The 19,772-nt window shown below is 42.0% G+C and overlaps 1 protein-coding gene and 1 pseudogene across 10 annotated transcripts in view; one reads left to right on the top strand and one right to left on the bottom strand.

The window, feature by feature from the left end:
* GDF3 (growth differentiation factor 3) overlaps window positions 1-19,772 on the bottom strand; it is a 148,900-nt gene that overhangs the window by 75,546 nt on the left and 53,582 nt on the right. The gene's annotated exons all lie outside the window — the stretch shown is intronic.
* LOC309608755 (negative elongation factor C/D pseudogene) lies at window positions 1,075-19,552 on the top strand (annotated as a pseudogene). Of its 6 annotated transcripts, none has more exons than XR_014249705.1 (4): window positions 1,075-7,151; window positions 8,580-8,667; window positions 10,321-10,425; window positions 13,696-19,552. The product of XR_014249705.1 is annotated as a negative elongation factor C/D pseudogene (transcript). The 6 variants fall into 6 exon arrangements; XR_014249706.1 differs by having other exon boundaries at window positions 10,321-13,855; window positions 13,972-19,552; XR_014249702.1 differs by having other exon boundaries at window positions 1,075-7,142; window positions 10,321-19,552.

Below are 19,772 nucleotides of genomic sequence, written 5' to 3'. Positions count from 1 at the left end.
TAAAAGTCAGACAGAGAAAGACAAACACTGTATGATGTCACTTATATGTGGAATCTAAAAAATACAACAAACTAGTGAATACAGCAAAAAAGAAACAGACTTACAGATATAGAGAACAAACTAGTGGTCACCAGTGAGGGGATGGGGGGGAGGGGCAATATAGGGTTGGGGGAATGAGAGGTACAAATACTGGGTGTCAGATAGGCTCAAGGATGTATTATACAACATGGGGAATATAGCGAATATTCTGTCATAACTATAAATGGAAAGTAACCTTTCAGAATTTTGTAAATGTTTTTAATTTTTTTAAAAAATAAAGGGGGGTTTGATAGGTCTAACCCCCCGACACACACAGTTCAGGTATTACTATACAATTTATACATGAGAAGACAAACAGATGGCATAAACTTATCCAAGTTCACAAAAGTAAGTCAATAATATTTGAATCCATGGCCTTACCTCTTGACTGGGTTCTGGGCCATTATATAAATGGTAGAGTTTTAAATTGTTAGAGGGTTGTTTGAAAGGACTAATAAAAATTTAGTAAGATTCTTCCTCTGAAAAACAAGTGAACAAAAAACCTAATCAAAAAATGGGCAGAGGGGGCTTCCCTGGTGGCGCAGTGGTTGGGAATCTGCCTGCTAATGCAGGGGACACGGGTTCGCGCCCTGGTTCTGGGAGGATCCCACATGCCGCGGAGCAACTAGACCCGTGAGCCACAACTACTGAGCCTGCGCGTCTGGAGCCTGTGCTCCGCAACAGGAGAGGCCGCAATAGTGAGAGGCCCGCGCACCGTGATGAAGAGTAGCCCCCACTTGCCGCAACTAGAGAAAGCCCTAGCACAGAAACGAAGACCCAACATAGCAATCAAGCAATCAATCAATAAATAAAACTTTAAAAAAAAAAAAATGGGCAGAAGATTTAAATAGACATTTCTCCAAAGAAAACATACAGATGGCCAAAATGCACATGAAAAGATGCTCAGCATCGCTAATTATTAGAGAAATGCAAATCAAAACTACAATGCAGTATCACCTCACACCAGTCAGAATGACCATCATCAAAAAGTCTACAGGGACTTCCCTGGTGGCACAGTGGTTAAGACTGCACTCCCACTGAAGGGACCCAGGTTCGATCTCTGGCCCGGGAACTAGATCCCACATGCATGCCACAACTAAGAGTTCACATGCCGCAACTAAGGAGACCGCCTGCTGCAACTAAGACTCTGTGCAACCAAATAAATTAATTAATTTTTTAAAAAGTCTACAAACAATAAATGCTGGAGAGGGCATGGAGAAAAAAGAACCCTCCTACACTGTTGGTGGAAATGTAAATTGGTACAGCCACTATGGAAAACAGTATGGAGGTTCCTCAAAAAACTAAAAATAGGGCTACCATATGACCCTACAACCCACTCCTGGGCATATATCCAAAGAAAACCATAATTCGAAAAGAGACATGCGCCCCAATGTTCATTGCAGCAGCATTTACAATAGCTAAGACATGGCAGCAACCTAAATGTCCATATGTCCATCAACAGAGGAATGGATAAAGAAGATGTGATGTATACACACACACACACACACACACACACACACACACACACACACACACACACAAAATGGAATATTACTCAGCCATAATAAAGAATGAAAAATGCCATTTGCAGCAACATGGAGGTACCTAGAGATTAGCATACTGAGTGAAGTAAGCCAAACAGAGAAAAACAAATATCATATGATATTACTTATATTTGAAATCTAAAAAAAGTGATACAAATGAACTTACTTACAAAACAAATAGAATCACAGACGTAGAAAACAAACTTATGGTTACCAAAGGGAAATGGAAGGGAAGGATAAATTGGGAGTATGAGATTAACAGATGCACACTACAGCAAGGTCCTACTGTATAGCACAGGGAACTATATTCAATATCTTGTAATAATGCATAATGGAAAAGAATCTGAAAAAGAATGTGTATATATATTGTGAATCACTTTACTGTTCACCTGAAACAAACATCTAACCCTCCCCCCCACCCCAGCTTCTGATTAAATTGCTCTAATATGGAGCCCAGGTGCCCACAGGTGATTCTAATGTGCATCAATGGTTGAGAACCACTGGTGTAAGGATGCCCTGTTGCTGTAGATATGGGTGTCTGGGGGTGGGGAGGATATGAGGGAGCGTCTGCTGCTCACGTTACCTAGAGAGTCATTAGATCCTTTGCACAATGCACACTAGATAATCTGTACAGTAGCTGCATCTCCAATCAATACACTTTCATAATCATCTGAGATAGTCAGAGATCAAATCATAAAGAGAATTTTCATACCACATTACAAAAACGATTTATATCCTTTGTTTGCTGGGAAATTTTCTACTTAGCTGAGGAAAAATCTAACCCTTAATATTACCCTCATTTCTTCCTTTAAAATTCTCCCAGAATTGGGTAACTAGGTATGCTAGATGCACTATATGCATAGTCTATTTTTTCCTATTTATTTGTATTACACCAGTGGTCCTGTACATTACAGAAAATTTAATAAACAGAAACAAGCAAAACAATAAAAATGAAAAGAATCACTTCCAGCAGAGACTTCTGGCTGTGTGTGTCTGAGGATCCGCCACCGGAGCTGCAGCCAGTTTGCCCGGGGGATAGTGTCCCTGCTGAGACTCATGCTGCAGTTGTGTCCCTGTACCTGGGCCCCTCTCCCCCTCCCCCCCAACAAGTCTCTCTTTGTAAGGAACATGGCCGATGATACCAGGTCTGAAGATTTACAACATGAATTTGGTCGTTACGGTCCTATAGTTGATGTGTATGTTCCACTTGATTTCTACACTCACCTCCAAGAGGATTTGCATATGTTCAATTTGAGGATGTTCGTGATGCCAAAGACGCTTTACATAATTAGGACAGAAAATGGATTTGTGGACACCAAATTGACATACAATTTGCACAGGGGGATGGGAAGACTCCAAATCGGATGAAAGCCAAGGAAGGGAGGAAATGTGTATAGTTCATCACTCTATGATGATTATCACAGATATAGATGTTCTAGAAGCCAAAGTGAGAAAAGAAGGCGTTCAAGAAGTCAGTCCTTTCTTCCCTGTTAGCGCAGTGGTTAAGAATCCGCCTGCCAATGCAGGAGACATGGGTTCGAGCCCTGGTCCGGGAAGATCCCACATGCCACGGAGCAGCTAAGCCCGTGCGCCACAACTACTGAGCCAGCGCTCTAGAGCCCGTGAGCCACAATTCCTGAGCCTGTGTGTCACAACTGCTGAAGCCCGTGCGCCTAGAGCCCACGCTCCGCAACAAGAGAAGCCACTACAATGAGAAGCCTGCTCACCGCAACGAAGAGTGTCCCCCGCTCGCCGCAACTAGAGAAAGCCCGTGTGCAGCAACGAAGACCCAATGCAGCCAAAAATAAATAAATTAATAAATAAATTTAAAAAAAAAAGGTCAGTCCTTTGATTACAACTATAGAAGATCTTATAGTCCTAGAAATAGACCGACTGGAAGACCACGGTGTAGTAGAATCCATTCCAACAATGATAGGCCAAACTGCAGCAGGAATATCCAGTACAGTTCTGCTTACTATGCTTCAAGAAAGATCTGAGAAAGCAGAAACAGAACCAAAAAAGAGCAGTTCAAGCGACCAAAGGGTGGGTGGAAGGTGCTTCAGTATGAATACTGTACGAATATTTGGACTCCGGTCTGAAAAGATAAAAGAATGTTATCGAAACTCCATGGAATCATTGAAAGTAAGCATTTTAGGACAAATAAAAGGTAATTTGGGGTGGTGGTGGTGGGATGAATTGGGAGATTGGGATTGACATATATACACTAATGTGAATAAAACAGATAACTAATAAGCACCTGCTGTATAAAAAATAAATAAATAAAATTCAAATTTTAAAAAAAGGTAATTCATCTTTGTACTTGTGGAAACTAATCCTAAATCTGATTCGGTTTATACTGATTCATGGGTAGCAGGTCCATGTTAAATTATTGGAAACTAGGACGTCTGGGATTTCCCTGGTGGTCTAGTGGTTAAGACTCCGTACTTCCAATGCAAGGGGTGCGTGTTGGATCCCTGGTCAGGGAACTAAGATCCCACATGCCATTCCACATGCCATACAGCATGGCCAAAAAATTAAAAAAAAAAAAAAAAAAAGGAGACTAGGATGTCTGAAAATCAAGGAAGACAGCCATAGTCTCTCACAGTGCCTCTACTGGTTTGTCTCAAACTGAATTCAGTGAGAAAAGGTTTGGTCCAATATAAACTTTTCCTTGGTTATCTCTTAAAGTCAGTTCTATTTTCGCTATTGGCAAATCTTGCCTTTGCTTATTCCAGTGCCAGTGTTTTCTGCTTAATGGTTTGCTTTGTTGGCATTTATTTCCTTACTTGTGTGGCACATGTGGTTTACATCTTAAACATTCTCCCACTGTAAATTCCAATTTTAATACTTGACATTCAGCTAAGAGGGTCCATCTCTTCTCCCCTCTCTCCTAGTCAGTATATTCAGCAAACATTTACTGAGCCCTTACTGTGGGCAAAAATTGTACTGGGTAATTAGGGAGAAAAATAGATAAAATTCAGTTATTCAGTAAATGTCTACAGAGCACAGTCTAGTGAATCATTACAGTGTGGCCTCATTGTTTTGCTTGAGATATATTATTCATAACAATATTTTACACCATTTATATCCCATGTAATTATAAAACCCAATATACTATCACAGATAAGTCACTTTGTGGTTATTTGCCATTTAAAAGTATCCAGTATTTGTTTGCCTCCCATTAATACAAATAATGAAAAAATGATCTGTTTTAATCTGTAATAAACTGATTTATTGTACAGTGACTGTCATATACTAGAGTTATATTAAATTGTTAACTCTGCCTCCTCAAACATACATTAGGAAACAATTCTCACAATAAGTATTTAAGGACTTCCCTGGCGATCCAGTGGTTAAGACTCCGTGTTCCCATTGCAAGGGGCACGGGTTCAACCCCATGTCGCGGAACTAAGATCCTGTGTGCGTGGCACAGCCAAAAAAAAAAAAAAAAAAAGTCCCTGAGTCATCACTCTCATTTATTCATTCACTCAGCAATACTCCCATTAATTCAGTATTTTTTTTTTAAAGTATTTAATTTTGGGCTTCCCTGGTGGCGCAGTGGTTGAGAATCTGCCTGCCAATGCAGGGGACACGGGTTCGAGCCCTGGTCTGGGAAGATCCCACATGCCAAGGAGCAACTGGGCCCGTGAGCCACAATTACTGAGCCTGCGCGTCTGGAGCCTGTGCTCCGCAACAAGAGAGGCCGCGATAGTGAGAGGCCCGCGCACCGCGATGAAGAGTGGCCCCTGCTTGCCACAACTAGAGAAAGCCCTCACGCAGAAACGAAGACCCAACACAGCCATAAATAAATAAATAATAAATAAATTATAAAAAAAAAAAAGTATTTAATTTTGCATCGGATATAAAGGATACTCTGGGTACTATAATTAGATTATTTTGAGGCAGACAGAGAGCTGTTATCCCAACTGATTTAGTATGTTCTGTAATCGAGAAAATGTTCACCAAATTATACTTTTTAGTGTTTTTTATGTACACTTTATAGGGGACATGTTCTGTGTATAGTGAATAAATAACTTTTATAGTATCACACACACAAAAAAAGAATCACTTCCATATCTATCTGCCAGAAAAAAACCCTATTTTATTTTATTTATTTATTTATTTTTTTAAAAAACCCTATTTTAATATTTTGGTATATAATCTAGACTTCCCAACACAGTTTGCTGATTACCTAAGTGGTAAATAAATATTTATGGAATTAATATTTTTTTTATAAAATTGCATCATAATGCAAATAATTTTTTTGTATATGTACATCTCATTATTTAAGATTTTGTTTCTTTGCACCTTAATTAAATTGAACATTTTTCATGTGCCAATTGGAAATGTGTTCTTTTTGTGTTTTTTGTTGTTTATACACTTTGCCCACCTTACCACTGGGGCTCATTTTTGTGGCCCATTGACATCCAAGATTTGAATGACAGTTACCTTAGTTCTAGTCACCATCATCTCTGTAACCTCCCCACCAGCAAATTATTGGTCTTTCCATCTCCTTCATCCAATCTGTCTCCACCCTAGAGTTCTCCTCATCACTTACAACCCTTTTAGTACAAAATCCATAACCTGAATTGCAAAGTCTTCAGGCTGGTCTCCAGTTTAGAAGAACTCTCATCAATTCTCAAATTTCAATTTTACCTAATCACAACCCAGATTAAACCCCCCAAGAGGTTCCATTAACTCTCATACTCTAATCCCAAATCCCTAACTGTCTTCTCTAACACTGACTGCAGTCTCATTTTTGGTCACTGCCTTGTCAATAAATGTACTGGAAAAGAAACCAGAAGAAGGTAAGAGAACAAGTCTTACTTTTATCTGGAGAAATAACTTTCTAAGCAGAGCAAACAGCAAGTGCAAAGGGCTCAGTTGGGACCATGCTTGGCTTGTTAACTGAAAAGCAAGGCAACCAGAGGGGATGGAACAAAATGAGTGAAGGAAAGTGTTAATAGGAGTCAGAAACATAGCAAGGGATCAAGCCGGATTTTTTTGACAGGTTGAGTTTGGACCAAGAGTAAAGAAGCTGAGTCACGATGGTGAGGTTCTTGACTCAATCAACTGGACTAATGGAATTGGCTTTACTTGAATGGTGAGGACTGAGAGTGGGTCAGGGGTCAGTGCAGGGCATCATGGTTGAGGTTGGGAGTTTTAAGTTTGACTTATGACCTATTAGACGTCCAAGTAGGGATACTGAATTGGGAGTCTGGATATATATAAACCTGGAGATTAAAATCCAGACCTAATCACTGTGTGGGTGGTAGCAAAATCCTTGTGATTAGATTTCCGTGCTTAGACAGTATATATAGGAGCTCAGAGCTCTAGGGCTTTAGCTTTGAGAGACATAGTAGGTCCAAAGTCAGGGAGAGGTAGAAAGAAGGAGAAGGAAGAAGCAAAGAAAACTCCCAAGGAGCAGCCATTGACATAGAAGGAATCTCGGGAAAGGATTGGGTCCTGGGAGCCACGAGACGAAAGCCTTTAAAGTGGAGAGATCTCCGGATACTTCAAGTAAGAGAGGTCTGGGAAATGATCACTAGATTTTTGTAATGTTAAGATCATTAACTGGTGACTTTGACAAGAGGGGTGTCCATGGGGGTTGAATGTAAAAGCCTGACTGGAGTAAGTTCAAGAGACAATGAGCAGGAAATAAATCACCAACATGCAAACAGCAAATAGAGAGAATGCTTTAAAAGAGTTTTCCTGTAAAAGAAAATTTTAAAATGGGGTGATAGCAATAGAGCCTTGTGGGATTCAAGGGACTTTTTTCTTTCCTAACCTGGTAATAATTATAGTATGTTTATATTGTGGATGGAAATGACAGAGGAGAGAGGGGGGAAAGGATGTAACTAATGATTTGAACCTCACACATTTGAAGTTGCAAATTTTAAAATAGAATTAGTAACCTTGAATTTAAATTTTTTTAATTAATTAATTTATTTATTTTTGGCTGCGTTGGGTCTTCATTGCTGCCTGCGGGCTTTCTCTAGCTGTGGCGAGTGGGGGCTACTCTTCGTTGCAGTGCATGGACTTCTCATTGCAGTGGCTTCTCTTGCTGTGGAGCACGGGCTCTAGGCGCGCAGGCTTCAGTAGTTGTAGCACGTGGGCTCCGGTAGTTGTGGCACGCGGGCTTAGTTGCTTTGTGGCATGTGGGATCTTCCTGGACCAGGGCTTGAACCCGTGTCCCTTGCATTGACGGGCAGATTCTTAACCACTGCACCACCAGGGAAGTCCCTTAAGGTATTTTTTGATGCAATTAAAATCCATATCAATTGACTTGAAGTAATAAGATTATCCTAGATAATCCAATAAGCCTGATCTAATTAACTGAGGCTTTAAGAGTAGAGTTGAGGCTTCTCTGAAGAGAACAAATTCTGTCTGTGGAGAGCAGCTTCATTGGTGCCAAAGAGTGCCAGCCTGCCTTTTCTGACGGCTGCCCCAAGGATTTCAGACTTGCCTAGACATTTCCCACAATCCTGTAAGCCAATTCCTTGCTGTAAATCTCTAATACACATCTCCTACTGGCTCAGTTTCTCTAGTTGATCCCTGATTGATAACACAGGGTAATTAATACTGGCCTCTTAGAGTGAGCTGGAAATGTTCCTTTCTCTTCTGTATTTGGGAAGAGTTTGGGAAGGGTTTAATTATCGTTTTCATGTTAGTAGAATTTCCCAGCGAAGCCCTCTGCTTATGTGAACACTTATCAGATATGCTTTTCAATCTAAGAAATTTATTCTGCTGTAAGCGTTCATTTGATTTATCTCAAATATATCTGGGATGTCATTTCACATCAGTATTTATTGACCTACTTCATAGTTTTTTTATTGCTGCCTTATATTCCATGGTATAATACGTGAGGTTTTTTAGCTTGGCAGAGCTGAGTGTAGATCCTAACCACAAATCCTACCAGCAGTGTGAGCTTGGGCTGCTCTTTTTCTTGTTTTTCAGGGACTGGGATAGACTGTGGATAAACCCAGGACTGAGGAGCTTGGGTTCTCTCTGTGGCCCTCCTGTTCTCCAAGGGCCACATCCCCCAGTAAATTCTCAAGCCTTCTGTTTTTCCTTGGTTTTCTTCACTCTGTCTCACGTTATGTAAACCTTGACCTTTGGAATTTTGTGGAGGAAAAGCAAATGAAACAAACAAAACACAAATGCCCGGGACTGGAGTTGCCTGACCCTGCTGCAGTCTGTTACCACAGGCATCCTCAGTGAACAGTACATTTTCTCCGCTAACACTTATGGATTTCAGTGATAACAGAGCGTAGGTTCAGCTGCAGCAGAACTGAACAGTTGAATAGGAAGAGAGGCTTTATTATACAGAGAATATGTAATCCTCTGAGTCACAAATGGGGAATGAGCGTGTGTGTGTGTATTATATTTTTTTCTGTCTGCCAGCGCTTGGTAGGTGAAGTTAAGCAGGCTGTGTAGACTGTAGCTGATTCGGGAAACCAGATTCCATCTAAAGGGGGCAAGTCCTCCTCAGGTCCAGACAATGGCTGTTCACCTGGGGACTTAGGATCACTCATCAGATTTTATTTTTCACATCAAAATTTGAATTTTAACATTGAGCCTCTTGATTTTTAAATGTTGGCTGTAATTCAAGATTTTGCTTGAAAAAGAACATTTTACAATATAAACAAACTATGTGTTTGCTGCCTTCTGCCCACAATGGCCAATTTGCAGCCTCTCACTTAGTGATCTCACGCATTTCCTGGCTTCAGTGGTCTTCAAAGGGCAGTAGATTCATTCTGTCCAGGATCTTCTCCACTAAATCACTGTCTTCAGGGGACACTGCTCTGTCTCCCTGGATGGAGCCAGAAACCTGGTGGTCAGTGGTCTCACCCCCTCCCTCCCCACCAGCCCCCAACCTTCAATGGACCCTCAGTACCTCTCGGTGCTGCTCACTCCTCCACCCCTCCCCCCTCTACAGCCCACATCCACTACCAGCCTAACTAATACCTGTCTTCCTACTGCCCCCTTGTCCTCAGTGGCTCCCTTCTCAGCCATTCTCCCTCGGCAGCCACAATCTCTTTCAAAGAAAATCATTTTATGTTAATTCTCCGCTTAAAATATTAGAAAAACTTACCTTTGTTCTTAGCTCAAAAACCGAAACCTTTCACTGTACCTAGAGACGATTGCTTGGCCCATGTATAAGTGTTCAAATTATAGTTAAATGAATAAATATGTAGCAGGAAAAAAATTAATAAAATCAAGAAGAAGAAACTTCTAACTTGAATGGAAGATTCAATGAATGAAGAGGCATAGCAATAGTATATAAAAATACAAGGCATTTGATCTTAGACACTAATTTTGAGTCAAGATTTGTTTCAGAATTATTGCTTTTGATCTCTTGAGTGCCAAAGGTTAAAGGGACATGTGATTAGATTTTGAGAGAGAGAATATATTAGTTGTCTGGAGAAAGTATAGTTTTTCCTAATTTTTAAAAAGAGTAATAATTTTATCTGAGTATACATTCAGCATGTGATCATTATAGAGAAGCGTCTCAATTGGCCAATGAAATCACCTCTGGGACATAAGACTCAAATTACATCAATAGTAGCCAGTAGAACTGTCCTCCTACTATCTACTCAGGAAAATGCATATTCCTATCAAGAAAGATCCGTTTTAAGTACTAAAGCTTTGAAAAGAAGGGGGAATAGATCATAATCCTGTTTCTCTTCCTAAACAGGCAGCCAGGGTAGAGGACAGCGAGGGTCCTGACGGGCGTCAGCATGGACCTGGACCAGGACGACTTCGGGAGCGCGGCAGAGTGGGGCGACCAGCAGGAGGAGGGGTATGCACAGGGAGAAGAGGACGCCCAGGTCCAGCAAGAATGCCTGCAGAAATTTTCTACGAGGGATTATATCATGGAACCCTCCATCTTTAACACTCTGATGAAGTATTTTCAGGCAGGAGGGTCTCCGGAGGAGGTGATCCGGCTCTTATCAGACAACTACACAGCTGTGGCCCAGACCGTCAACCTGCTGGCCCAGTGGCTCATTCAGACAGGGGTTGAACCAGTGCAGGTTCAGCAAACTGTGGAAAATCACTTGAAGACTTTATTGATGCAACAGTTCGACCCCCGCAAAGCAGATTCTATCTTTACTGAAGAAGGAGAGACCCCCGCTTGGCTTGAACAAATGATTGCACATCCCACGTGGAGAGATCTTGTTTACCAACTGACTGAAGCGCACCCAGACTGTTTGATGCTGAACTTCACGGTCAAGCTGATTTCCGATGCAGGATACCACGGGGAGATCACCGGTGTGGCGGCAGCCTGCCAGCAGTTGGAAGTGTTTTCTAAAGTTCTCTGTACCTCTCTGGCTACGCTTTTGGATGGAGAAGACAACCTTGCTGAAAATCTCCCTCAGTTTGCTAAGATGGTGTGCCACGGGGAGCACACGTACCTGGTGGCCCAGGTCCTGATGTCCGTGCTGGCCCAGGAAGGGCAGGGGGGCTGGGCCGTGCGCAGGATTGCACAGGAGGTGCAGCGCTTCGCCCAGGAGAGGGGCCGCGATGCCAGTCGGATCTCTCTTGCACTGGGCACAGCTGCCTCCTACCCCCAGCTGTGTCAGGCCCTTGGGGCGATGTTGTCCAAGGGGGCCCTGAATCCGGCCGACATCACTGTCCTCTTCAACCTGTTTACCAGCGTGGACCCGCCCCCTGTTGAACTCATCCGGGTGCCGGCCTTCCTGGGCCTCTTCATGGACTCACTCTTTAAACCAGGGGCCAGGATCAACCCGGACCACAAGCACAAGTACATCCATATCTTGGCATATGCGGTGAGCGTGGTGGAGACCTGGAAGAAGGACAGGCGTGTGAGCGTCAATCAAGCCGAGCTGAAGTCAACGGCCAAAGCTGTTGAAACTGTTCACAGTTTGTGTTGTGCTGAGAACAAAGGGGCTTCTGAACTCGTGGCCGAGCTGAGCGCCCTCTATAAGTGTATCAGGTTTCCAGTGGTGGCAATGGGTGTGCTGAAGTGGGTGGATTGGAGCGTATCAGAGCCGAAGTACTTCCAGCTGCAGACCCGCTGCACCCCCGTGCACCTGGCGCTGCTGGACCAGATCAGCACCTGCCACCAGCTCCTGCACCCCCAGGTCCTGCAGCTGCTGGTGAAGCTCTTGGAGACACAGCACTCCCAGCTGGACGCGATGGAGCAGCTCGAGTTGAAGAAGACTCTCCTGGACAGAATGGTGCACCTGCTGAGCCAAGGCTACGTACTCCCTGTGGTCACTTACATCCGCACGTGTCTGGAGAAGGGGGACACCGACATTTCCCTCATTCGCTACTTTGTGACCGAGGTGCTGGATGTGATCGCACCTCCCTACACCTCTGACTTTGTGCAGCTTTTCCTCCCCATCCTGGAAAACGACAGCATCGCTGGCACCATTAAAACGGAAGGTGAACAGCACCCTGTGACGGAGTTTATAGCTCACTGCCAGTCTAACTTCATGCTGGTGGACTGATTCAGAGCACCCTCCAGAGCTGGAGCAGAACATTCCAGGAGACCCGTTGCGGAAAAACCCTTTCCAGAAGCTATTGATGAAGAGGCCCCGTCAGCATCCTGGCAATGGGCTCTGGAGGGAGGAGGTGGAGATCTTTCGTAAAAAGGAAAATGTTAGCAGTGCAAGTGGAGAACTGCTATTATGAACAGTCCCCTTTCCTTGTAAATCCAGGGCTACCCCTAAATCCTGTTTTCGGTATTCATTTCCCCCAATATTGGAACTAGGTTCCCATTATCCTTCGTGATGTAGCCAACTGGCAGCCCCAGAGTGGTGGAAATTCAGAAAATGGGGCACTTAGATGAACTATTTTCAAAGTTGACTTAAGTTTTCTCACAAGACCTGAACGGTCAGTTCGTATTGCTGTGAATGCTTTAATTTTTCAAGAACAGATAAAAGCCTTTCTGTGGGTGGAACATGTAGATCCCAGTGTTATGTTGTTCTCGTAAATTAGACACTCATCCTCAAAATAAAAAAAATAAATAACTAAAAATTTAAAAGGCATATGACTTTCTAAGTTTTTATGAAATAACTGCCATCACCCCAGATTCAAGGGGCAGGATTAAGCGTAAGTCCATCACCAGCGTAAGGAATTTTTCTACGTGCATAACTGAGCACACACCACTGAACCCACAAATGCACCCACACAGGCAAGTCTAAGTGTGAGACAGGCTGGGACCTGGGACCCTTTGCTGCAGGGCTCGCACCTGGACACACCTCTCCTCCAGCAACAAAATACAAAGAAACTATAAGGGGCTAAAAATCACTGCGTGCATGCATCGTTGGGGCAAATTATGGACAACAAGATACAAAAAGACCGAAACCCCAACTGCCACTTCTGAAGAGCTGGGAGCAAAAACAGTGTCCGGAGCAAAGCGGGGTACTGCGCATGCCTCCTGCACACACCACCACCAAAGGGGTGGGCATACCCCTAAACCACCCCTCTGGCCTGACCCCTGGACACACCTCTACCTTCACCCCATAGAAGGAACCATCTTGCCCCCTCAGGGGGCAAGCCAGTGAGAAAGGGAAACTGTTACTTGTTCTCACTCCCTCCTGCTGCAGCAGGGGCCACCATAAAGCCTTGCCTGAATTTCTTATTCAGGCCTGTTATCAATTTCTATTGATTAAGGAAACCAAGAACCCCGGTCGGTAACAAGGGCAGGTGAACAAAGACTTTCAAGGAAATATTTACTGTCTCTATTGTGAATTATCAGGAGACAATTATATTACTCTATTTGATACTTGGAGAGATCAAAATGATGGGAAACAATGATACATTGAAATTAGAGTCATTGCAACCAATCCAGTGCTGGATAGTGATCATCGAAATTTTAGTAATAAACATATTCTTGGTACTTTATATTATTTATTTATTTATTTTGCTGTAAGCATGTTACTTGGAAACATTTTTATTATAAATAATACTTATTATACTTGGAAATTCAATAACTTTAATGTCCTTTTTTTCAAATCAGAGACTTTCTAGAAAATAGAAAATTCAGTCATTTACTTATAAGAGCTTTTGAATGTGTTTCTATAACAATAAACTATATTTTCAGGACTTTTCTTAGGTAAAACTGTCTGGTGCTGAGAAGTTTATCTCTGAAATTCAAGCAGAGCATCTGGGAGAGAAGACCTAGAGAAAGACAACCATGGACCTATGTCAACAAGGGCTGGAAGCTGGTGACAACGTCACAAAATCAGAAAGTTGGAGTCAGGGTGAATTAAGTAGAAATCAAATAATAAGCAAATTCATTGCCTCTTATCTTAGACTCTATTCTTACACCTATAACCAAATCACAGAAACTCATTACTAATTCACTCTTAATTTTTAGGCCACACGGGCGCATCTAGTTCACAGAATAACTTGATTCCCCTGAACTACAATGCAAATCAATCTTCGGAGGATGGCATCAAAGACCTGAGCTTGGGGCTTCCCTGGCGGCGCAGTGGTTAAGAATCCGCCTGCCAATGCAGGGGACGCGGGCTCGAGCCCTGGTCTGGGAAGATCCCACATGCCAAGGAGCAACTGGGCCCGTGAGCCACAACTACTGAGCCTGTGCGTCTGGAGCCTATGCTCCGCAACAAGAGAGGCCACGACAGTGAGAGGCCCGCGCACCGCAATGAAGAGTGGCCCCCGCTCGCCGCAACTAGAGAAAGCCCGCGCACAGAAATGAAGACCCAACACAGCCAAAAATAAAAATAAATAAATTAATTAAATTAAAAAGAAAAAAAAAAGACCTGAGCTTGGAAGAAATCATGAATTCAACACTACAAATTTTAGCCCAAGATGCACAATATATGGACCATCTGCAACATCTTCAGGGCACAAAGAGACATGAAAAAGGCTTCCTAAACAACTCTGATGCTTCTCAGTCTGCAGGTATTCCATGGAATTATTAATATGATACTTTTCACTAATGTATTTAAACATGCACTGCTATTGCATGAGGGTCAAAGAACATGGAAATATACAGCATAAAATGCAAAAGTCACACCCCCCCTTCATCAGACATTTTATTTCATTCCCCTTTTGTAACCACAGTCACATTGTATGAGTGTCATTCAAACTCTCCTTCCATACCTGCACAATCATTTAAGTACATAATTTTTACATACACGAGATTATAATTATAAAAACTTGAAATTTGTATAGAATTCTTAAAGTAGGTATCAAATACTTAGGCAATCTTCCAGTGATGAACAATAGTTTAAAAATTTTAAAGTAACATTGGCGCTTCCCTGGTGGCGCAGTGGTTGAGAATCTGCCTGCTAATGCACGGGACACGGGTTCGAGCCCTGGTCTGGGAAGATCCCACATGCCGCGAAGCAACTGGACCCATGAGCCACAATTACTGAGCCTGCGCGTCTGGAGCCTATGCTCCGCAACAAGAGAGGCCGCGACGGTGAGAGGCCCGCGCACTGCGATGAAGAGCGGCCCCCGCTCGCCGCAACTAGAGAAAGCCCTCGCACAGAAACGAAGACCCAACACAGCCAAAAATAATAAATAAATAAAAATTAAAAAAAAAAGTAACACTAACTGTAATGTTACAATAAACATACTTTTCCATACAACTTTGACATCGGTGTGATTTTCACAATTCATATGCATGAACCATCTTACACCCTATAGTGTTTGCACTTTCTGAAATGTGCTGACCTTCACCCACTATGGCTAAGATCAGACCTTGTTATCTGGTGTATTTCACACCAGAAATCTCAAACTCCAAATTCCTTTCCTTAACTTTTTGCTCTTCAGCCAGCTGTTTCATACTGTCCTTCCGCAGCTTCAATGCACCTTATAGAGAACTTGTGATTTGATGCCTCAACTTTCTCCTACCTAGGAGCATCCTGCCGGCCTCATTCAGCTCCTTAATGTCTGGATCATGTGGTTAATAACCTGAATTACCATCTTACCGCAGTTGTCTTGCCCTTTTGCCTTCCACACACCTGACGAAGTCTCAGTCCTTCAGGAGTCTCAAAATGCCCCTGTCACAAGGCAGTTGAATGTCTGTTGGTAAAAATCAGCTTAAAAAATCACAGACAATGCGCCACAACTACTGAAGCCCGCGCGCCTAGAACCTGTGCTCCACAGCAAGAGAAGCCACCCCAATGAGAAGCCCGCACACCGCAACGAAGAGTAGCCCCCGCCCGCCACAACTAGAGAAAACCTGCGCAAAGCAACGAAAACCCAACGCAGCCATAAATTAATAATTAATTAAATTTAAAAAATTTTTTAAAAATCAGAGACAATACAGAGAAAATAGACTCTGCGCTTCCACTGCAGGGGGCACGGGTTCAATCCCTGGTTCGGGAACTAAGATTCCGCATGCTGCTTGGTACGGCCAAGATAAAAGAAGTAAACAAATATATTAAAAAAATAAGATCTTGGCGTTTACAGTGGGCACTCTATTTTTTCCTTTCGGTTTTTAAAAATTGAGGTATAAGTAACATACAACATTATATTAGTTTCAAGTGTACAACATAATGATTCAATATTTGTATATATTGCAAAACAATCACCATAATAAGTCTAGTTAACGTCCATCACCATACTTTTCCCTGATGATTAGTGATGTTGAGCATCTTTTCATGTACATGTTGACCATTTGTTCTTCTTTGGAAAAAATTTCTATTCAGAACCTCTGCCTTTTTTTAATTGGATTGTTTGGTTTTTTGCTATTGAGATGTATGAGTTCTTTATATTTTTTTGGATAATAATCCCTTATCAGTTACATGATTTGCAAATATTTTCTCCTGTTTAGTAGGTTGCCTTTTCATCTTGTTGATGATTTTCTTTGCTGTGCTGAAGCTTTTTAGTTTGATATAGTTCCATTTGTTTACTTTTGTTTTTGTTGCCTTTGCTTTTTGGTGTCAAATCCCAAAAGTCATCTCCATGACTGATGTCAAGGAGATTACTGCCCATGTTTTCTTCTAGGAGTTTTATTGTTTCAGGTCTTAAGAGTCAAGTCTTTAATCCATTTTGGGTTAATTTTTGTGTATAGTATAAGATGGTGGTCCAGTTTCATTCTTCTGCATATAGCTATCCAGTTTTCCTAACACCATTTACTGAAGAGACTGTCCTTTCCCCCATTGTATAGTCTTGACTCCTTTGTCAAAAATTAATTGGCATAAATTAATTAATATATGCATGGGTATATTTCTGGGCTGTCTATTCAGTTCCACTAATCTGTTTTTATGCCAATACCATACTGATTTTGATTACTTCTACAATTTGACCTTCACTTCTACTTAATGGTTTTCTGCATCCTCGTATTGTTATATTTTTCTATATAATATGCACCTTGCAGATACCTCAAATCCCATGTAAAAAAAAATGGTTGATAAATCTCTCTCCCTGAATATGCATATTTCATTACTACTCTACTTCCTACAACATAAAATTTAATCCTTTTTTCTGTTGTAACCTGCAGCCTGAAAAGGGTGTAAATTTGCCTATTTAGGGGGCTGAGGACATTGGAGAAACAAATGGAGACTTCGGGCATGAGATGTGGGAGATATTTCAAAAGATAAAATTTGAGTCCCAAAAGTAAAAAGGAAGTTGTAAGGTAGGTGAAAACATCTGGAAAAAAATGTTAGTGTGGTGAGTGAGATGAGCTAGGGACAGATCTCGAAGGTTCTTTTATGGCCTGTTAAAGTGTTTAAATTTAATCTTTAAGTAATGGGTGGCAGACATTAAAAAGTTTAAGCAGAGTGATATGCTTAGATAGACATTTTAGATCTATTACTCTAATATCCATATAGAGGATGAATTTGAGATAAAAGTGGAAGACAGGAGATAAACTTGAAGGCTCTTAAGTAGTCCAGTAATAATATGATTAGGGCCCCCCTAAAAAAACAGAAGTCAGTAGCAGGATGATGATAATAATAATAATGAGTAGTGAAGGGTAGAAGAATATGCCACTCCAAAATAAGGCTTGCGGAGTTCAGGACATGTCACCCCAAAATATGCTGTTTTGGCATATTGGTTTTAAGCTGAAGGCACCTGAAAAGCAACAAATGCAGGGAGAGACTTTCTCTGAACTTCCCTTTTCTCCCTAAAGACAGATCCTCCAAAAGGAACCCAAATGTCATAAATCCCCTCCCCAGGAATTTCAACAACAAGGGAAGTTTTTTTTTTTGGCCGTGCAGCGAGGCATGCAGGATCCCTGACCAGGGATGGAACCCGAACCCCCTGCAGTGGAAGTGCGGAGTCTTAACCACTGGACCGCCAGGGAAGTCCCAAGATGGACTCATCACAGGAGAGAGACTAGAAGTTGACACCACACCCTGACAAACTTTATCACAAACTGTCATAGCTCCCATCTATTCTTCTAAGGGCCCATTCATCTTTCCTAAAAATCTCTTCCCATAAGAGGTCTATGTCCTCCTTCTCCTTTACCTATTTTTTTAAAAATTAACTTATTTGGCTGCACCGGGCCTTAGTTGCGGCACTCCGGATCTTCATTGCCGCGGGCTGATCTTCATTGCTGTGTGCAGGATCTTCGCTGCGGCATGCAAACTCTTAGCTGCGGCATGTGGGATCTAGTTCCTTGACCAGGGATCGAACCCAGGCCCCCTGCATTGGGAGCTCGGAGTCTTAACCACTGGGCCACCAGGGAAGTCCCTCCATTACCTATTAAAATGGTATTTAATCCTGGATTTTAAAGCCACCTCTTTAAGTTACTCACTTTTCCTAGGTATCTCCCCAGGTATCCATGGGGTATACATGTTCATAAATTTGTTTGCTTTTCTCTTGTTAATCTGTCTTTTATTACAAGAGTCTCAGTTAAGAAATCAGAAAGGTAGAGGGAACATCATTTCCCCTTTCCCACAATAGTAAATAACAGCTAACATTTATTGAGTGCTTCCTATATGCCTGGCATTCTACCGCCTTACATGCTTTATCTCTTATTATTCTTACAAGAACCCTATGAGGTAGCTACTACAGCTATTAACATTTTACAGGTACAGAAACTGAGGCCCTACATCAACTAGTAGGATTTGAACAGTCTTCTAGTCAGAAACTTCTGATTGAACTCAAAATGTTGTGGGTAAAAAAATAACCTGAGATTCTTGTTATATGTACGAACTTCTAGTCACCACCTCCTCTTTTTCCAAAATTCTAATTTACAGAGTTTGGAACTGGGCTATGGCATCTAAAATCTAATTTTTAAAACAGCTTTATTGAGATATAATCCATGGACATATAATTTACCAATTTAAAGTGTACAATTCAATGATTTGGGATATATTACATCATTACTTTTTTTGGAATTTACATTTTTTACAGGCATCCTAGTTAATTCTATGTAAGTGCCTGAAGTGCAATATTTTGAGAAAAATTATCTTAACCACTATGCTCAGTGCCTCTTAAAAAAAGTACATGTGGGGAATTCCCTGGTAGCCCAGTGGTTAGGACTCCGCGCTCCACTGCAGAGGGCATGGGTTTGATCCCTGGTCAGGAAACAAAGATACCACAGCCACGAGGTTCAGCCAAAAAAAAAAAAGTTCATGTGAACAAGCCCAGCACAGTACCTACCCAGTAAAATTTAGACACTCAATACACATCGAATATGAATGTACAGGCTGCAAACAACCATAAGAAGGAATGATGCAGGGCTTCCCTGGTGGCGCAGTGGTTGAGAATCTGCCTGCCAATGCAGGGGACACGGGTTCGAGCCCTGGTCTGGGAAGATCCCACGTGCCGCGGAGCAACTAAGCCCGTGAGCCACAATTACTGAGCCTGCGCGTCTGGAGCTTGTGCTCCCCAACAAGAGAGGCCGCGATAGTGAGAGGCCAGCGCACCGCGATGAAGAGTGGCCCCCGCTTGCCACAACTAGAGAAAGCCCTCGCACAGAAACGAAGACCCAACACAGCCATAAATAAATAAATACTTAAAAAAAAAAAAAAAAAGGAATGCAAACACCGAACTTCTACTTCATGTAAGACATTATGGTGAAAGATTAAAATTTGATATTCAGTGGACTCTAGTATCCAATTTCTTTTGGATGATGAGATGACAGCATTTTATAGCAGAAAAATATATTCTTCATAGTAGGGCTTGCTTTTATGTAGTGTAATTTTAAAATTCTTTCAATTTGCAATATTATGTAGTTCATGGCCCCTCTTCATC

The sequence above is a fragment of the Balaenoptera borealis genome (genome assembly GCF_965194805.1).
Source record: "Balaenoptera borealis genome assembly, chromosome: 13".
NCBI classification, from domain to species: Eukaryota; Metazoa; Chordata; class Mammalia; order Artiodactyla; family Balaenopteridae; genus Balaenoptera; species Balaenoptera borealis.
The sequence above is the reverse complement of the archived record's forward strand: the minus strand, read 5'-3'. Positions and strand labels throughout refer to the sequence as shown.